The 16,574-nt window shown below is 41.2% G+C and overlaps 1 protein-coding gene across 2 annotated transcripts in view; it reads left to right on the top strand.

Annotated features, from left to right (window-relative positions):
- The first annotated feature begins 1,283 nt into the window (after positions 1–1,283).
- Positions 1,284–16,574, top strand: part of DISP1 (dispatched RND transporter family member 1) — a 94,384-nt gene continuing 79,093 nt past the window's right edge. Inside the window, exon 1 of one of the 2 annotated variants that reach the window (XM_052805471.1) lies at positions 1,284–1,406. The gene's annotated coding sequence lies outside the window, so the exon portion shown is untranslated. Of the gene's footprint in view, positions 1,465–16,574 lie in introns of both variants that reach the window. The other variant, XM_052805473.1, reaches the window with a different exon arrangement.

Genomic DNA, 16,574 nt, shown 5'->3' with positions numbered 1-16,574 from the left:
GCCTTTAATAAAAACCATGTCAAGTGAACCCCAGAGAAAGAATGAGGAGGAAGGGAGGGGTTTGGTGTCTCTGACTCAGGCTGCAAACTGACTCTCAAACCAGCAATAGCCTGACCCGAGGTGTTTCGCATGCTTCAGAGCGACTTTTAGAAAGCCAATTATCTTTGCGATGGGATGAAAGTGTAACGGCTTGTCATGTGCAAGGGATCACTGCAGATTATCCAATGTTTTACTCTGGTTTTAAAAATTACAAAGACGTACTTCTGTTCCAACCGCAAAAGCAAGCACTCAAAGGTTAGGAAACCCTGCATCTCCGAGTAACAATGCAACCATATTTCAGCCCGTTCCATGCACTAAATGAAGCAGAGGTCCTTTGGGACAAAATGGTACACAATCATGTAATTAAAAAATAAAGCATGTGCACAACAAGGCACAATTATGGCTGTAGCGAGCTTTTCCTAGCATCTCAGCACTGGATTTACCAATCTAGATAACATTGTTTTCTATGTGTAATTTTATATACAATATTAACCCTTCTTCAAAAGATCAAGGACAGTGCATTGTGTTTCCCGGGGATGCTGCAGGCCCCACTGCAATGGCCAGAGAAAGGATCTGTGTTACAGCCTGGGCTGAAACCATCCACGGGCCACTGTGGCCCACGCTGCGCCCCGGGTGGGCCTGGCTGAGCAGCTAGCCGGGGCCCCTCGTCGCCCTCCTCTCCTCCCTGCTCTTCCTGGCCTTTCTGCCATCTTCCCTGTCTTGCTGTGGTGCCTCACGACCACCACAAGTTACAGGGCAGCTCCTGAGAGAGCCAGGTTTAGTTTCTTTGCTTAATTCCTCAGGAAAAAAAAAAAAACAAACCAACAGATTTTCCACTGGTAGCATTATGCTTGTTTTCTTTTCCTTACTGTAATCTTCTTACACTGAGAAGAATCGTTTCAACCCCAGATACGACTTTCCCCTCTATTTAGACCTCTTTTTACAACTGTGTGTATTGGGCTGTCATTCTTTAGAGAGTTTTAGAAAACCTACATTTGTAGCACCTCCCCGACATAACCCCTGCCCGCTCGCGGGACTTGGGCCCAGGGACCCCCCCCAGGGGGAGGCCGGGGATGGGGACAGGCCCTCGGGCAAGCTCTTCGTCCGCACCGCCCTGCGGCCGCGTCACGCTCAAGATGGCGGATGGCAGACGCCGGGCCGGGCGCCACGCTCAAGATGGCGCCTCTCCCCGCCCCCCTCCTTCTCCGCCCTCCCGGCGGTGACTTCCGGAGGGAGAGGGCGTCCGTCCCATGGTAACTGCGCCACGGTGGAGACGCCGCCGCCGCGGGGGCTGCTCGCTTCCTGCCGCCACCCGGGCCACAACAACGGGCAGCCGCCTCCGGGGCCCCGCCGCCGGCAGCCGCGAGGTACGCACCGCCGGGCGGGCCAGCGGCTTTACCCGCTCGCCCGCCCCCCGGTCGTGAGGTGAGAGGAGCACCCGCCGGGGCGGGCGGGCCCCGCGGGGCGGTCTCTCCGCGCCGCCGCCGCTGAGGTGTGCGGCCCCCGCGGCGGGAGGGCGGTACCGGCCGCGTCAGCCGCAGCCGGCTCTGGCGGGCACCCGGCAGCCCGGCGCGGGCGGCGGCGGGGCCCCTCAGCGCGGCGCGGGCGGCAGGCAGCCCTGCTGCCTATTCTCCGCCGGGCTCGTCGCCGGGACGGCTCCCCCGCCGCCTCCAGCCCCTCGGGGCTGGCGGGCGCGCCGCGGGCCCCCCGCGCCGTCTCCGTGCGGGAGGCGGCTCCCGCCCCCCCCGCACCGGTCCGGCTGCGGCTCGGAGTAGGTCGGGCCGGCGGCTCGGGGGAGGCAGCGGTGGCCCCGCGCTCCGCCGGCGGCTGTAGCGGGGGGAGTAACCCCCTCGCCTGGGGGTAGCGCTCCTGAGGGCGGGCGCGCCCCAGGGACCCGTGACCGGCGGGGTACCGGCGTCTCCTCAGCGGGGGAGGGAGAGCTCTCCTTGGGGCGGAGGTGTGCAGGAGGTCACGGTTGCCCTCTCAGCCGCTGGGCAGCCGGCGATGCCCTTGTGTCTTCTGAGCCTTATTTTAAGACATTGTGTAAAAATAATTTTTTTTTTATGTTTGCTTCTGAATTTTTATGTTTATGTTAGTGGGAGCTGGGCTTTTTTTTTTTTTTTCCCCTAAGAATTGTTCAGGCACCTAACTTTTTGCATTCATTATGGACTGAAGTATGATCAGCCTTTCTTGTGCTTTTGGTCTTTGTTCAGACATACGCTGCCTGTAGTTGCCTAGTTTATATTTGTTAGGAGCAAAGGCTCTGTGATAACATAAGATCTATAGGCAGTGGTTTCTGAAGTGTACTCATAAGGCACCCTTTATCTTGAGAAATTACGATACAGTAACTCCTTCTCTCTGCACAACCAGTGTTCTGATAAGCTGCTTAAGCATTGCTTCCAATGGTGGTGGCAAACACTGGAGATGTATTGAAGAGACCATTAAGGCAGAGGTCTGTCTGGAGATGCGTAGATGATGAGTAGTGCACAAGCCTCCTCAGTTTCTGGATTCAGTGCAAGTAACCAGGTATTGTGTTATCAGTGATGGCATGTGCAGCTATTGTAACTAGCTGTCACTGTACCCTGCTTACAGAATGGTTAGCTCCCATGTGAAGGACAGCTTACCTGGTGGCTTCTTCCCATCCTTGTCCTAGTAGAGGAGGAGAGGATATTAGAAGTTTAATTGAAAACACTCCTGTGAGGAAGGCAATGGGACACTCCGTTTGTTTTCTCAGCCTCTGGATAAGATGGAAAAATATGATTTTGCAGAATGGTTGATGATTCACTTTGTATGTCAGCAAATGAGCCAGCTCTTTTCAGGAGAGGGGTGAAGAGCTGTAGTTACTGGAAGCGTGTCTGTAGCCTGTGTGTGTTTTAAATGAACAAAAACTGTCTGATCAGAATTGCAAGTAGCTTGTTACAGAATATCTGGCTTGGACAAACCTGTAAAATAGTAATGAACACTTAGGATAAAGCATCCAAGTTGTCAATGGGCTTATAGATGTGCTCAGGTTTAAAAGTATTGACTGGTGGAATTGCCAAGGGAATAAAGGTGCAAGAAAGCAGTTGGGACAGATAGGGACTGGGAGGAGGATGGGATTTCTTAAGTGGGCATAGGGATAAGAGCCTGAAGCAAACAGCCTGCAGTGATGGAGGTAGAAGAGATCTAATGTGAAACAGCCAAGGGGGGGTTACAATCTTCAGAGTGGGGAAATGTGTATTAGGAAAATATAAATACTTAAAAACATTGGCATTTATAGACTCGTGGCAAATATTTGTTTGTAATCACTAAATTGTTGACTCTAACAAATAATAATGCTTATAACATTCACAGTATATTATAATGTTTATAACATTCACAAGTTACATTTATTTTACATACATTTACATTTTGCTCTGAATGTAAAATAAATATGACTTGTGCTTCTTTAGTTTTTCAGTAGCTCCCAGAAACTGCAAATAGTATTGGGATGCTGCTGTGCAGACTGCTGAATGTACAAGTGAACTGAGATACAAATTAAAGACGCAAACAAACATCCAGGGTTGGTTTTTTTTGCTCACGTAAGTATCTTTAAACGTTAAGCTTAAAGTAACAAAACACAACAGCCTTTGACACCAGCATTCTATTTAGGAATAGAATGGTTAAACTATACCATAATTGTAGTTTAAGATATTTTGGAAGTCATTAAATAGAAAGGAAAATCAAATTCTGCAGAAAGATTTATTTCCTCCTTTACAGCGAAGTGAGTAATATCCTGTAGTAATATAATAGCCTAGTTTGAGGACATAGTTATTTTGAGACTAGAAGCTTAAATGTGTACATCAGTTAAAAGCAGGTGGATGTTGAAATTGGGACCTGATACTATACTAGTGCAAAATATGGAGGACTGCATTAGGATTTGAGACTTTGTAGCATAACTCAGGAGGGTTTTTTTTTTCCTCTTTTGAGGAGCATTGACTATATGTAGGGAATAAAATACAAGGATTGGGTTTTCCAGTTTTTTTAACCTGCTTTTGGATTCATCGTAGTGGAGTTAAGGTTGTTTGCAGGTTGTATAATGCAATAAATGAGGCTGCAGTGGTGACTGCCTTCATGGAACCTGGGAGAGAGCAGTGTCTGTGGCTGGGCTTTCCTGTGTATAGAGCAGTACCTTTGCTTCAATTTGATTGCCTTCTCTTGCTCAGTAATGCATGAGGCATGACTTCAGGATGAAGCTTGTCCTTTATTTTTTGGCAGACAGGCTTACAACATTGCTGAGAAAGTAGGGGGTTTTCCCTTCAAAAGATTTTTTTTCCTCATTCCTCCTTTCCAAATCTGCTACCATTGCAGATTCCTGACTGTTGGAGAATGCCATGTGAAGCTATTTTTGACTGGTCATAGAATTACTGTGGCAGAAACAAAAGACATTGATGGGGGAGAGTGGTCCCAAGGGGCCTTGAGAAGAAAGAGATGGAATTCAGATTAGTAGCCTCCAAAAAAATCTTGCCGTAGAAGAGGTGAAAAATAAGACTATAAAAGAACAAAGGTAAAAAGAACATGTGAAAACACTTAGTTCTCATAATGTTACCCTTTCCCATGAGGAGGCTTCTTGAATGGCTTTCATAGTAATGTTTCTCATATGTTGACCATATATTTGAGCAGTAAGCTTTAGTTTTCCTCTAAGCCTTTAACAGAGATGATTGATTTATTAGCTTTGATAGAAGTATAGAATTTCTTTCAAACTTTGAAATAAGTACTAAGCACCTCAGATAATTAGCAAGCCTACAACTATCTCTCTTTAGTGATCAATGGCATTAATTTGGTTTGGTAACCATGGCTATTTTCTTGTTCAGTGACCATATGGTATTTCTGAGTTTAGTGTGACTTCCTGTGAGCAGTTTTTACAAAGTCAGCTGGGCTTTGGTGTGAAGTGCAGCAAAAATTAAACACTATGGGAAGGTGTGAAAATGTTCTTATATTAAAAGAAAAAAAGGTTGCTTTTCTGCCCTAAGAAAGCAGGTTGCTTTCACTTTAGTGTAAGTGGATTGTAGCCTCTAAATCATACATTCAACGAGACTGTAATGCTAAAATAGTCAAAACTTGTAACTACTGCTTGTTTGACACTGAAGTTTTTAATGCAAATAACTGTTAACAGATCAGTGTTTTGTTGTAAACAAAATACTACTTAGCTTTACTGTAAAAATGAGACCCTTGTTACAGTAACTTACCCTTTTAAGGGGATCTCTTCTTAAGGTGCGATACACCAATGCTGTTGTTGCATGTGTCTTGACATTAATAGAACAGTCACATGAAATTTCCATCTGAATTCTGATTTTTGAGGCTTGTGGTAGTGAAAAAAAATGTGAATTTTATCTGTCTCATTTTTGGAACATCCAATCCAACAAGTCAAGAGCTTTTGACAAGTGTTCTGGGCATCAAGGAGCACAGTCCAGTTGAGTTGGTGAAAGCTAGAATAACAGAGAAGATTCCTTGGTTGGGAAGCCCTGGGCTGTGTGTGAAGCAATTTTATAAAGGTGAAAGGTGGTTTGGGGTTTTTTTGGTTTTGTTTTGTTTTTTTTTTTAAGCTGACCTTTACTCTCTGCTTATAAATAGCAGTTTAAATTGCTTTGTGGGAGATTCTCCAGCATGCAATATTAAGAGAAATAAATCTGGCCAGGAAAGTTGTGGGGAAGGAGAACCGGTGTCAGATGGTGAACTGGGAAGGAAAAGATCTAAAAGTGGAAGCAATCATACCAGGTAAGTGGGGCAAAGAAAAGCAAGGAAAGAGGTGTTGGGAAATGGAGTGGGGCAAAGCCTCGGCTTATGGGAGACTAAAGGTTGCTAGTGGCAATGTAGGGTAGCATAGACCTTGCAAGAATAAAGTTTTCTGGGGAGGGAAGGTGGCATTGAGGAGAGACAGAGGGAGGTACTGGTTGGTATTTAGGCAGGAAAGTGCCCCTTGAAATTCAGTAGAAATACATCTGAAAGGAGTGACAGGCACCAGAAGAACTAGTGACTGTAAGGTGCATGGTCTTGGAGTGTGTGGATGGAGATGAGAATAGGGGCATGCGGAGCCCGTCGCTGTGAGGGGAGACCTGAGTGCTGAGGTGAGGAACTGAGGGACTTTTGGTATGGAGACAGGTTAAGGCATGCAGCCCAAAATGAGAGGAGCTATACCAGTACCCTCAAGAGTGACGTGGTGGGGTTCCACCATGGATGTCCTCAGTGGTGCAGAGCCCAGAGTGATGGTCACAGTGTGCTCAGCTTACAGAAGCTATGAATGAAACACTCTTTGTGCCCTCCCTGTTCTTATCCTTCCCCCCATCTTTATCCTCTATGGCAGAGGTGAAAAACTTGCTTTCTGGTGGGTTGGTATAGTCAACCTATGACTGGAACTAATGTTAGCTTTCTGCATTCAAGTCTGAAGAAAGATCTTGCTGTGTATTTTAAATCTATAGCATTGTTGTTTTTGTAGAAATAGACAAACACAGCATGATAAAACCATTCTTGTGCTGTCTATAGTACAACATAACTCTTGTGCTATGTAGCACAAATTAATAAAAATGACTAAATTAAGCCATAACTATTAGCAGATGGATACTGTGTTTTAGTCTTGTATAGTCTCTCCTTGTTAATGAACTTGACATGCAGATAAAATGGGAAGGAGATAGCTCTAGCTTTAATAGGAGGAAATGTTTCCATTGTCATCTGAAAACACTTATGTTCCTGGATGAAGCGTGCATGCTCAGCAATAGTGCTTTCTTGTGCAGAGCCATAGCATTTATAAACTAAACTATTGTTATTCCTGGATTGTCAAGAATCTCTGCCCCCTCTAGAGTGTTAATTCTTTATCTTCTGTCTTTATGTAACCAAGGTTGGTCAAGGGTTGTGAATAGCCTTGTTTCAGAGTTCCTGGTGTTTCTCTATGCCATTGCCATCCTTGCATATGGTAAGACGTGTCTGTTGGAGCTGTACCAAGGAGTAAATCTCAAAGGCAGTGTTATTGCCACAGCTAATACTGTGCTCATGGCTTGCTTTTCAAAAGTATTGCATTTGCTGTTTTCCTGAGTGTTTGAAGAGAGTATTGATGAGCATTGTTTCAGGTTTTAATGTTTAAGTACAGCATCAGTAATCTTCCGGTGACTTGTATGTGTCTGATCAATGAGTATGCTTTAAAAATATTTTAGACATAAAATGAGTAACTTTAAAGTGGTTTTCTCAATGGGTGTCTCTTTAAGGCTTCTTTACCAATGTCATATTTAATTGTATGTGTAACATACAAATTTTTCTATGTCTTAGCTTAGGGAAGATGCATTTGCCATTGATACGTGTTCAAGCTGTCTTTTGTGAAGTGCTTGTCTGTGGTTAAATAGTTATACACAGGATGGAGCATCAGTAGTGAGATTTGAGAAGACATATTTTGTAAACACAAAATTTATTCTACCTGGAATGTGAGTGGAATGATACAGCTCAGGTTACACTTTTGTGCTTTGGGGTAGTGCTGGAATTAAAGCTGGGGTTTTGGGGGTTTGGGTTGTTTGGTAGGGCCTCATTTGTGGTCTTTGGAGTTTTGCACTTTCCTATTAGCTGTAAGACAGGGTGGATGCTTGATACGTATAGACTTGGACTGAAGATGCTTCTAGACTTGATGTGAACTTAAAAGACTTCGTTATGAATTTTCTCCCCTTTCTTTTTGTTGAAAGTAGTTGCTATGCTCAGCAATACAGCTGATAGGATCCATTTCTAAAGGTAAAAATATTTAATATTGAAACACCCTTGCTGGGCAGCAGTTCTTGAAGTTGCATAAAAATCGGGTGATGTGGAGATAACTTTGGGTGGGACGAAGGAAGAGGGGGATTTTGAGAATGAAGTAATTAATTAAAGATTGCTGCAGTTATGTTTTGGGCTTAGAAAATTACAGAGTACTATGCCACATAGTTTGAATATGTAAGTAAGTTAAAATATTTTCTTTAATATGTATGCAGTTCAAAATAATTATATAAAGCTGAAGGGAATTTTTGCCTCTTGGAATAAACTTTGGCCTAGTCTTAAACATATGTTCTCACTTATTGTTGATAGCTTCTTTAATACCATAAAAAACTACAGCAGGTATTGCAAGAATTCAGTAACTTAATCTTAACCCTTTGAAGTTAAATCATGTGAAATGTATGTCATGCTGATATATTTATAAAAACATAATGGAATTAAACCCCAAATCATTATTAAAACTAAAAATAAGGTCATTAATATAGTTTAGAACTCAGTTCTGTGACAGTAAAGTCTAAGATTCTGAATAGTCGTAGAAATTTTTGGGGCCTGAGTTAGTCGTCATGTATTTTCTTTGATGGTGAAACTTTACAAAATGAAAAAGCAAGATTCGTATCAAGGGTTTTGGAGTATAGTATTTGTAAGTGTATTATTGTGTAATAATGTTTATACATTAAGACAGCTGAAGAAAGTAGTGTTATGGTTGATTGTGAACTGGCTTTTCTTGTGTGTAACTGCTTAACTGTTGCATCAATAGACTTTTTCTCTGCTTAATCTGCTGTCAAGCAAAGCCAGTTTACGATTCGTTGCAAACTCAGTACTTTGGCAACTTGTTCTCTGTTAAAAAATGGTAGAGATGGCATTAGTGGGAAAACAATTACTTGCTTTGTAAGTAGTGCTGTTGAGTTATGACTAAGTATATTGATTTGCCTGGCCAACACAAACTCCAGACAGAATTTTTTTTTTTCATGGCCTTTCTTTGAGAGGGTCACATGGCTGTTTGTTACTGCCTTGGATATGGTTGAGTTCTACAAGCCAAACTGCTTTCTGGGGAAATTGAGAGGTTTTTAAATGATTTTTTTGCAAATAGATTTTGATCACTGATGTGTGACGGTGGGTGGATTGGAGGGGGCTTGTCCCTCTCTTCTTAGCTTTTCAAAATGTTTTACTTTGCAAAGCTCTTTAACTTCTCTTTGTCATGGCTTTACCAATAACATATACAACAAAGAAGTTATTGACTTTCAGAAATATATGAATTTCTAAATTTTTTTTTTTACTGTCTAGGCAGGAGAAACTAGCAGCTGTTTGCTTGTGCCAAACGTTTTTGTTTTTTGTTAAATTGGCATCTTTTCCTCTAACCCCCAAAAGCGATTTGAATATATTGTTCAGAGTTCTTCACTGCATTTAGAACTTAGGCTGCTAAATCTGTAAAACCCACAAACTGAAGCTGTAATAATGGGATTATGAGACACTGAGGCTTCTTCCTACTTTTGAGGTCCAGCAGTAATTAACAGAGCTCCCTCTTGTCTACCCTACCTTTCAGTATTGCCCTCTCTGTTTCAGGGAACGGTCCAGTGGTCACTGCCTCAGTGTCAGAGGTTCCAAGTTAAAATTTAGTAAACCGGTAATAGTGGGTCTGAATGATATCGCAAAATGATTATACTGCTTTGCTCTTCGAGTCTTATATGCCAGCTCTTTTGTCATCCCTATTAAGAGGATGTTCTGTGGTATCTTGTTTGTCTTTACTGGAAAGTTGTATTCATATTTGTTATGAATTTTCTCCATTGTATTACAGCTCTAAGCAGAATGACTGGGGCAGAGTAGAAAACAGAAATAGAGTAAGTGAAAAGATTAAACAAAGTAAATATTTTGGTAGTTCTTAAAAAGATGTAGTTAGCTTTTATGTGTGAGCTGCTTCTGGGTAGCCTTCCATGATTTACTATTTAGTGTAATAAAGCATGCCCCAAAACAAGTACTCGTGGTTATTGCATGGAGAAGGGCAGGTGGGGGTGGTGGTAACTGATGCAGCAATTTTGTTCCACTGCTTAGATTTTTCTTTCTCACAGTTACCTTCTTTCAGTGAATTTAGACTTGTATAGACTAGCTTCCTGAGAGTCTGTCTATAATTAACAATATCAAGTAGTTTTAGTTATAGATGTGGCTGCCAGGTGCAGCAGTTGTGCTCTTACTGTGGGTAATGTTCTAGATTAGGGTGACAGCACTTGTTAGGAAATACGAATTACAACTTCCTACTACAGCATGCAAGCCCAGTAACGTGGTCTTGCTTTCTGCTTATGTGTTCATGGCATAAGACTATACAATTTGCTAAGCCAGCAGAAAACCACTTGCTCAGATTAGCTTTCTGGTTGTCAAGTTGAATGAGCTCAATACATGGTCAGATGTACACCAGTGTGATTGGTACAGCTCAACCAGAACAGGAGGCAAGAGACCTTGTTTAGTACTAATGAGGTATTTGGTGATCAGTTAGATTGTTTCCATCTGCAACATAAGACTTTGTTTTCCCACTTTACCAATTTTGACTATTGATAACTTGAATGTGAGATGCTGCTGGGTGTTTACTAAATTAGGGTGCAGACAACTAATAAGAGAGCTGAGTGGTGAAAATATTCCAAGAAATCAATTGGCTGCAACCTTTTTGGAAAAGGTTTGGATGAACCTTTTTTCAGAAAAATATTTAAAATTTCTGGTTTCATACTTTCATTAAAGTATGGATTTCTTTCTATAAATTTGGTTAAGAGCACATATTGGCTGAGAGTTCTGACGCAAAGTTATGTTAAACAATTTCAGAATAAAGATTAAAAGGTAAATATGGTTAAATAATAGAAATGCATGATACAAAGGTGTTACACTGTACAACAAGCTGTTTACATTAGTGTGTTCCTGTCTCTAGAGAGGTTTTTCTACAGGACTAGCTCTTGCCCTGTATCTGTTCAGGCATGTCTGATGCTAAGGGCATCCTTTTATGCTTATTACAATTAAGGTAGTATACTTCCAGAATAGTCTCTATATGGTGATAAGAAGAATAAGGGTTGACCTTCTACTGAATAAAGAAATGTAACATGATGCTGAGAAAACTGTATGTTTAGTGCACTTATTGCTTCAGATTTATCTTTATTGCAGGATAAGCTGCAATTATACCTGACCCCAGAAACAGAAGTGTAGGAACTTTCCTTAGGTAAGGAAAATAATGAAGAACACTTACAAAAGTGCTAATTTGAAAAGCAGGTGAAATTCAAACAAGGTTATTTTGCTTCATCTAGTTCCTCGTCTCAGAACTGTTATCAGTTTCCATGTAGACAGATAAAGTTCTTTAAAGAGGGGGGGAGAAGCCAAGCCAGTACCTGTATCTAAGAGGGGCAAGTGGAAAAGAACCACTAGCGAACTGGAGACCACTTGCAAAAACATTGCAACAAATATGTACTATTTGGTAGGCTCTTCAAGTAGTAAGTACAAAGGTGTTAAATAAACATGAATGTGGATTTTCTCAAAACAAAATTTGCAAGCACTCAAATCTCCTTTTGTGACATGGTATCCAGTCTTGTTTGGGATGAACAAATATGTTCATAGTTTAATGAGCTATTCTATTGATTTTGTCTGTATGGAAAGCAAGGAGATGTTTCTCTAAATACTGTAAAGTTGGTGAAAAACCTTAAATAGTTTCATGGATCACTGTCAGACCAGAGGATGTCTAGACTGAATGGTCTCTGCAGGATTCTGTCGCTAATTTAGACTTAAGTGAAATGTTAAGGCTGTGCAATATTAGCAGCAGATGGTACCAAGCTAGGAATTGCTGCAAGCGTGTTGAAAAATGTGGTTAGGCTTCAGAATGATTTGAAGAAAGCAGGGAAGCAGTCTGGGGAAGAATATGCCTTTTGGATAAGGATAAGACTCAAGATACTGTATTTCTTGATCATCTCTGTACAAGTAGACAACGGGAGTAGAATGAGTTGTGTGCAAAGGATCTGGGGATGTTGCATTTAACAAACCAGATGTGATTCTGTTAACATAAATGTTGCAAATGAGTCAGAGGTACTGTGATACATAAGTAGGACAATTTTCCATAAATCACATGACAGTCTTTGATTCGAGGCTTAGGCATTTCACCTCAGGAAAAACTAGAGTACTTTAAGAGAGTATAGAGGACAGTAAAGAGAACAAAGTCTTGAAAATGTAATTATTTTATTCACAGAAAGATTTAGAACTCTTTCCCTGAAAGAACAGAAGGCTACAGGGAGAGGGAAGAGTTGTCTTCAGGTGAGATATAAACGAGAAGAGAGGAGAACATTTTTCACTCTAGCCTCTCTGATGACAGAACCACTGGTAATGTGCTTAAACTGCAACAAAGATGGTGTAAATGGACACTAGAAAAAAATTTTGAACCACTGGAACAGATTGCTTGGGAAGACTGTGGTATTTCCATTTTCAGAGTGCCTTATAAGGCACAGATTAATTATGTCTAGGTTGTGCTTTTCTCCCCCAGTCCTGAGAGGCAGTATGAGCTGATTTATTGAGCTCCTTTCCAACCATTATTTTATAGTATTAGAAAATCCTAGAAGAGTTTCTAGAAAGCAGGGGCATACAAATTAAAAAGGTATCAAAGTGGTTAATAGCACTGGGCCCATGTTAATCACCTTCTCATTTTGTGCTAATGGGTCTTGCTATCAAAATTGCACATCTGTACTCTCTTATTTCCACTCCCTGCTCTTCAAAGTAAAGCAATATTGCATTGGGGGGGAGAGGGGGGAAATACTTTTATAAATCTTCTGGCTTGCTTCCATTTCATCACTGTAAATATCTTCCAACTGAACACTAAGTGTATACTGGTGGCCACAAACTTCCAGAATCATCTTTCTTCCCCAGCTTCATATAAAATTGCTTTGGGGACAAGGGAGAAATTAGATTATTCAAACACCATTGTAAATTTGATATCAAACTCTGAGATTTCAGACTGCTTTGCTCATTACTCTGAGTTAGAATTAAGATATAAAATAAAATACTCCCTCATTAGCAGATACCAGCCTTTATCTTGCATGCCCTTTTTCCTAAATCTGGTAATTAAGATGCATGAATAAGAGGCAGTGTAGTCTGGTAGCAGGAACTTGGGCCTGGGAGACAGAACTGTCAGCATGTTAATCTTGGATATGATGTTGAATTATGATTTGCTGAAGGGCATGTTTAATTCCTGGCCCTGTTTTCCACACACAGAATATAATGCTGCAAGGATTAATATTTGTCTGTAGCTACAGAGATGAAAACTCTCAGACATGTATCTCTTTCTGCATTAGAGGTATGCAAGCCCAACCTTTTCCTTCATGGATTCTTAGGTTGTGTTTGACTTCTGCTACAGTATCTTTAGGTTAAAGAACAACTATTTAAAATTTAGGTAGGTTAAAAATACCTATCACAATGAAATTTACTGTGGTATTTTCCCTAGTCTTTGTACATGGAAAATGCAGCCTCTTGTTTTCTTCCTTTGCTTTTTTCTTCCCCACTACTGTTGAAGATAGCTCCTTTCTCAAAGACTTTAGATGTATGGTATAGTTGTTTGGCTCTGTTAATGATTTATAAGGATACAGAAAGCCTGCAGAACGTAAATTTTATTGGAATCCCAGTTCTGTTTACTACCTAGCTTTTCTAAGTGAGGAGGCTGCATCAGTATAAACTGATTTGACTTTTAGCATTGTTATAGCAATACAACTATCCTATGGATTTCTTTTTTAATTTAAGTTCCTTAAGAGGCTGGGGGCCATGCTAGTATGATGTCATTCTGGTTTGACAAACCAGCAGTGTTGAAGAGCGAGAGGGTTGTGGGGTCTTCAGGGCAATGAAATACCTTTTTTAAAAATGGTAGCATCAGACTGAAATCCCTGCAGGCTTCTTTCTGCAGGTGCAGGTTTTAAGCTAGGCCTCCAACTGATGTTTACATTTAAATTTATTATTACAGTGTCACCCTACGGGGTTTATAGTTCTTTCAGTGAATTCTTTGTGAAAGAACTGGCATCATTTTTTAAAAGGTTATGTTGAATTCTCGTTTCCACAGCACAAGTTGCCATGGATATGTCAGGTTCTTAATGTTTGTTTGCAGAGGAATGAGTTATAGAAGGTTCATGCTAGCTATTTTCAAATGAAGGTTCTGTATCCAAATGATGCTGTTCTCATTGGGAGTTAACTGGCCAGTGAATGTAAATTCTACTGTCTGCTTTGAAAATGGATTGAGTTCACTTTGGAATGAGTTAATGCAGAGATGTTTATGTATATATCTTTACTTCACACTAGCTTGTCAGTTGTTCAGGTTGCTTTTTTTCCTCTGCAGTAAAATGAACCTGCTGATTTTGTGTGCCCTGCAGTACTTTGGAGTCCTGTCAATCAGCATTTAAATAGGTAGACAATGTAGGTGCATTATTGCAGTGCCCAGGAACTGAGGAATGCAGCACTGCCATTGCAAAACCTGCTCTACTTAGTGCACCTTCATGAAGCAAGGAAGGGTCCTAGACTTCCCAAGATCCGGGAAAGAGGGATGGTGAATTTTGTCTAGCTAAGGGCTGGCATAACAAGGAAATTAAACCATAAAACTCCTGCATATATAGATCAAATGCTGATGAGAGACTACTTACATAATAAAACACTTGAAGTATGTTTCTGGTCAGTACTCTGCCTTCTAAACCGTCTACTTTGCTCCTTCCTAACTACTCATTTACTTTTCTCCTCTTCCAAAATAAGGATTGCAAAGATGAATGTGTTTGTAACCTCTCAAATATTGATTCAGAAATATGGACTGCTGACTTTCAAGCCCATGCAAACTACCTGCACAGCACACCAGACCCTGCTGTTAAATAACCACTAGAAAAAGTGTACATTTAAAACAGAAGCCAAACATTAACTTGCTCCTCTCCCGGGTCATGCTGGAAGAGGCATGGGTGGGTGTGTTTGAAAGCTGAAGAAAATGAACCCTATGTTTGTCATAGTGAAGACACAAGTAGACTAAGTACTGCTCATGTCATTCTAAGTTGTGCAGTCCTTAAGGACAAGGCAAACAACTGCTGCAGGATGCATGGTTAGTTTTTTGGTCAAGTAAACCAAAAGAGGAGCCAAAAGTCAAGAGGCAGCGTAGTGGAAAACAGTGAAATGGTGAACGTCCTCGTGGAAAGTGAAAGATGAGTAAGGAAGAAAAACACCTATTAAAGAGGCAGCTCCATAAAAGATAGAAGACCACTTTTACTGGCAGCATCAGTTTTCTTGGTAAAATCGAGCCTTGTGTACATGCTGAGATAAACTTAATTCTGAAACTCCACAGCCACAATGGCTCTGTCCCCTTCCACTTAATGATCAAAGGCAGGCTTCTTGAGCAGGGGAGAAGCCTGGGCATTATTTTCTATCTGTGTAGCACAGTGTTGTGTACCAGTTGCTTCCTATACTAGCTCTGGTGCCAACCTTGTTTTAAAGTTCTCTCACATGTAAAGTTTATTAAAGGTATTTTGACAAAAGTGTGCTAGTCTTATACCTTGTGTGTTCCACAAAACTGAAATGTCTCTTCAAAGGAGTGTCTTGCATATTTTAAAATCTGTAAATAAAATACCCTCAGTGTGCTAATTTTAGTGCAGTACATCTGAGCTGAGTTTCTGAACGGAGGTAACAAAATGTTCTATGGGTTTGGTATCCATAGCAATAGCCAGAGAGGTGTCTTTGTGAAGTGATAGGTACAGAGATAGATGTGTTATAAACTATGCCTGTTTAATAGAACAGCACTTTCATTCCTTTTATAGATGTACTGCAAAATATCTTTAGTGATTCATGCAAGATAAATACCACTTAGCAGCCACCACCATTAAGCATCTCCGTTTTCCGTTCAGAATCTGAAATGCATATTCTGAACTTTCTGCACCTGTTTGGAGATACAGTGTAGTCGGGTCCTTCTTTGTAGCCAAACATCCAGTCATGAGTGTGTGCCTGAGAGGGAACTTTTATGTTGCAGAACAGTGAGGCAAGCTGTAGTCTAGTTTTCTGTGATGGAAGTTCAACTTCCTTGGGAAGAAAGTGGGCATGGATTTGAAGAGGCTAGTATCACATATCTAGGATTAAATGAAGTTGTGAGAATTGTCACAGGAATTGCTGAGAAACAGATTTCTAGGTTTGGGTTTTGAGGCCTGATATGGTATGGCTCCCCTTGCTGGCTCTAATATAGCCCATGTACCACAAATGTGCAAATTGAGCAGGATGTTATAAAATGATAGTGCTTGGGAATGAATGCCTTTTGCAGTCTATGCTTATTTTATTGTATTAGGTGTTGTGTTAACAATACCAACCTGTCTCTCTGCTGGTAATCATCAGTGACCAAATGCTCTTGGGTTAGTCTGCTTTTATGGCAGTTCAAGCCTACTTTCCAAGTAGATTTCTAGGTAAAAGCCACCTTGTATTTTTTTTCTAATCAGCCCATATGTCTATTTTCCATATTTGGAAATTGTGCTGTAGGCAGAAAAGCCACTTGGGCTAGTGACAGGGGAAGAAAACCCAAAGCGCTATATACATCTGCTGGATTACCTCATTTTCCATCAATGCTCTTGGCCTGACCCAACAGCTAGCTTCCAAAGCTGACGCTACCAGCCATCAAGATCCTAAATATTCACAGAGCAATCTCTATTAAATGTTTTCAGATTAACCCTTAGTGCACAGTGAGAAAATGCCTCAGATGCAGAGTGTTAGGGGAAAAAAAGAATGAGGTATTAACTCAGAATGTTGTTCTCTTATTCCAAAAAGGATGACTGTTCCTG

The sequence above is a fragment of the Harpia harpyja genome, chromosome 13 (genome assembly GCF_026419915.1).
Source record: "Harpia harpyja isolate bHarHar1 chromosome 13, bHarHar1 primary haplotype, whole genome shotgun sequence".
Taxonomy (NCBI): Eukaryota; Metazoa; Chordata; class Aves; order Accipitriformes; family Accipitridae; genus Harpia; species Harpia harpyja.
Note: the sequence above shows the minus strand (reverse complement) of the source record. Positions and strands in the feature narration are given on the sequence as shown.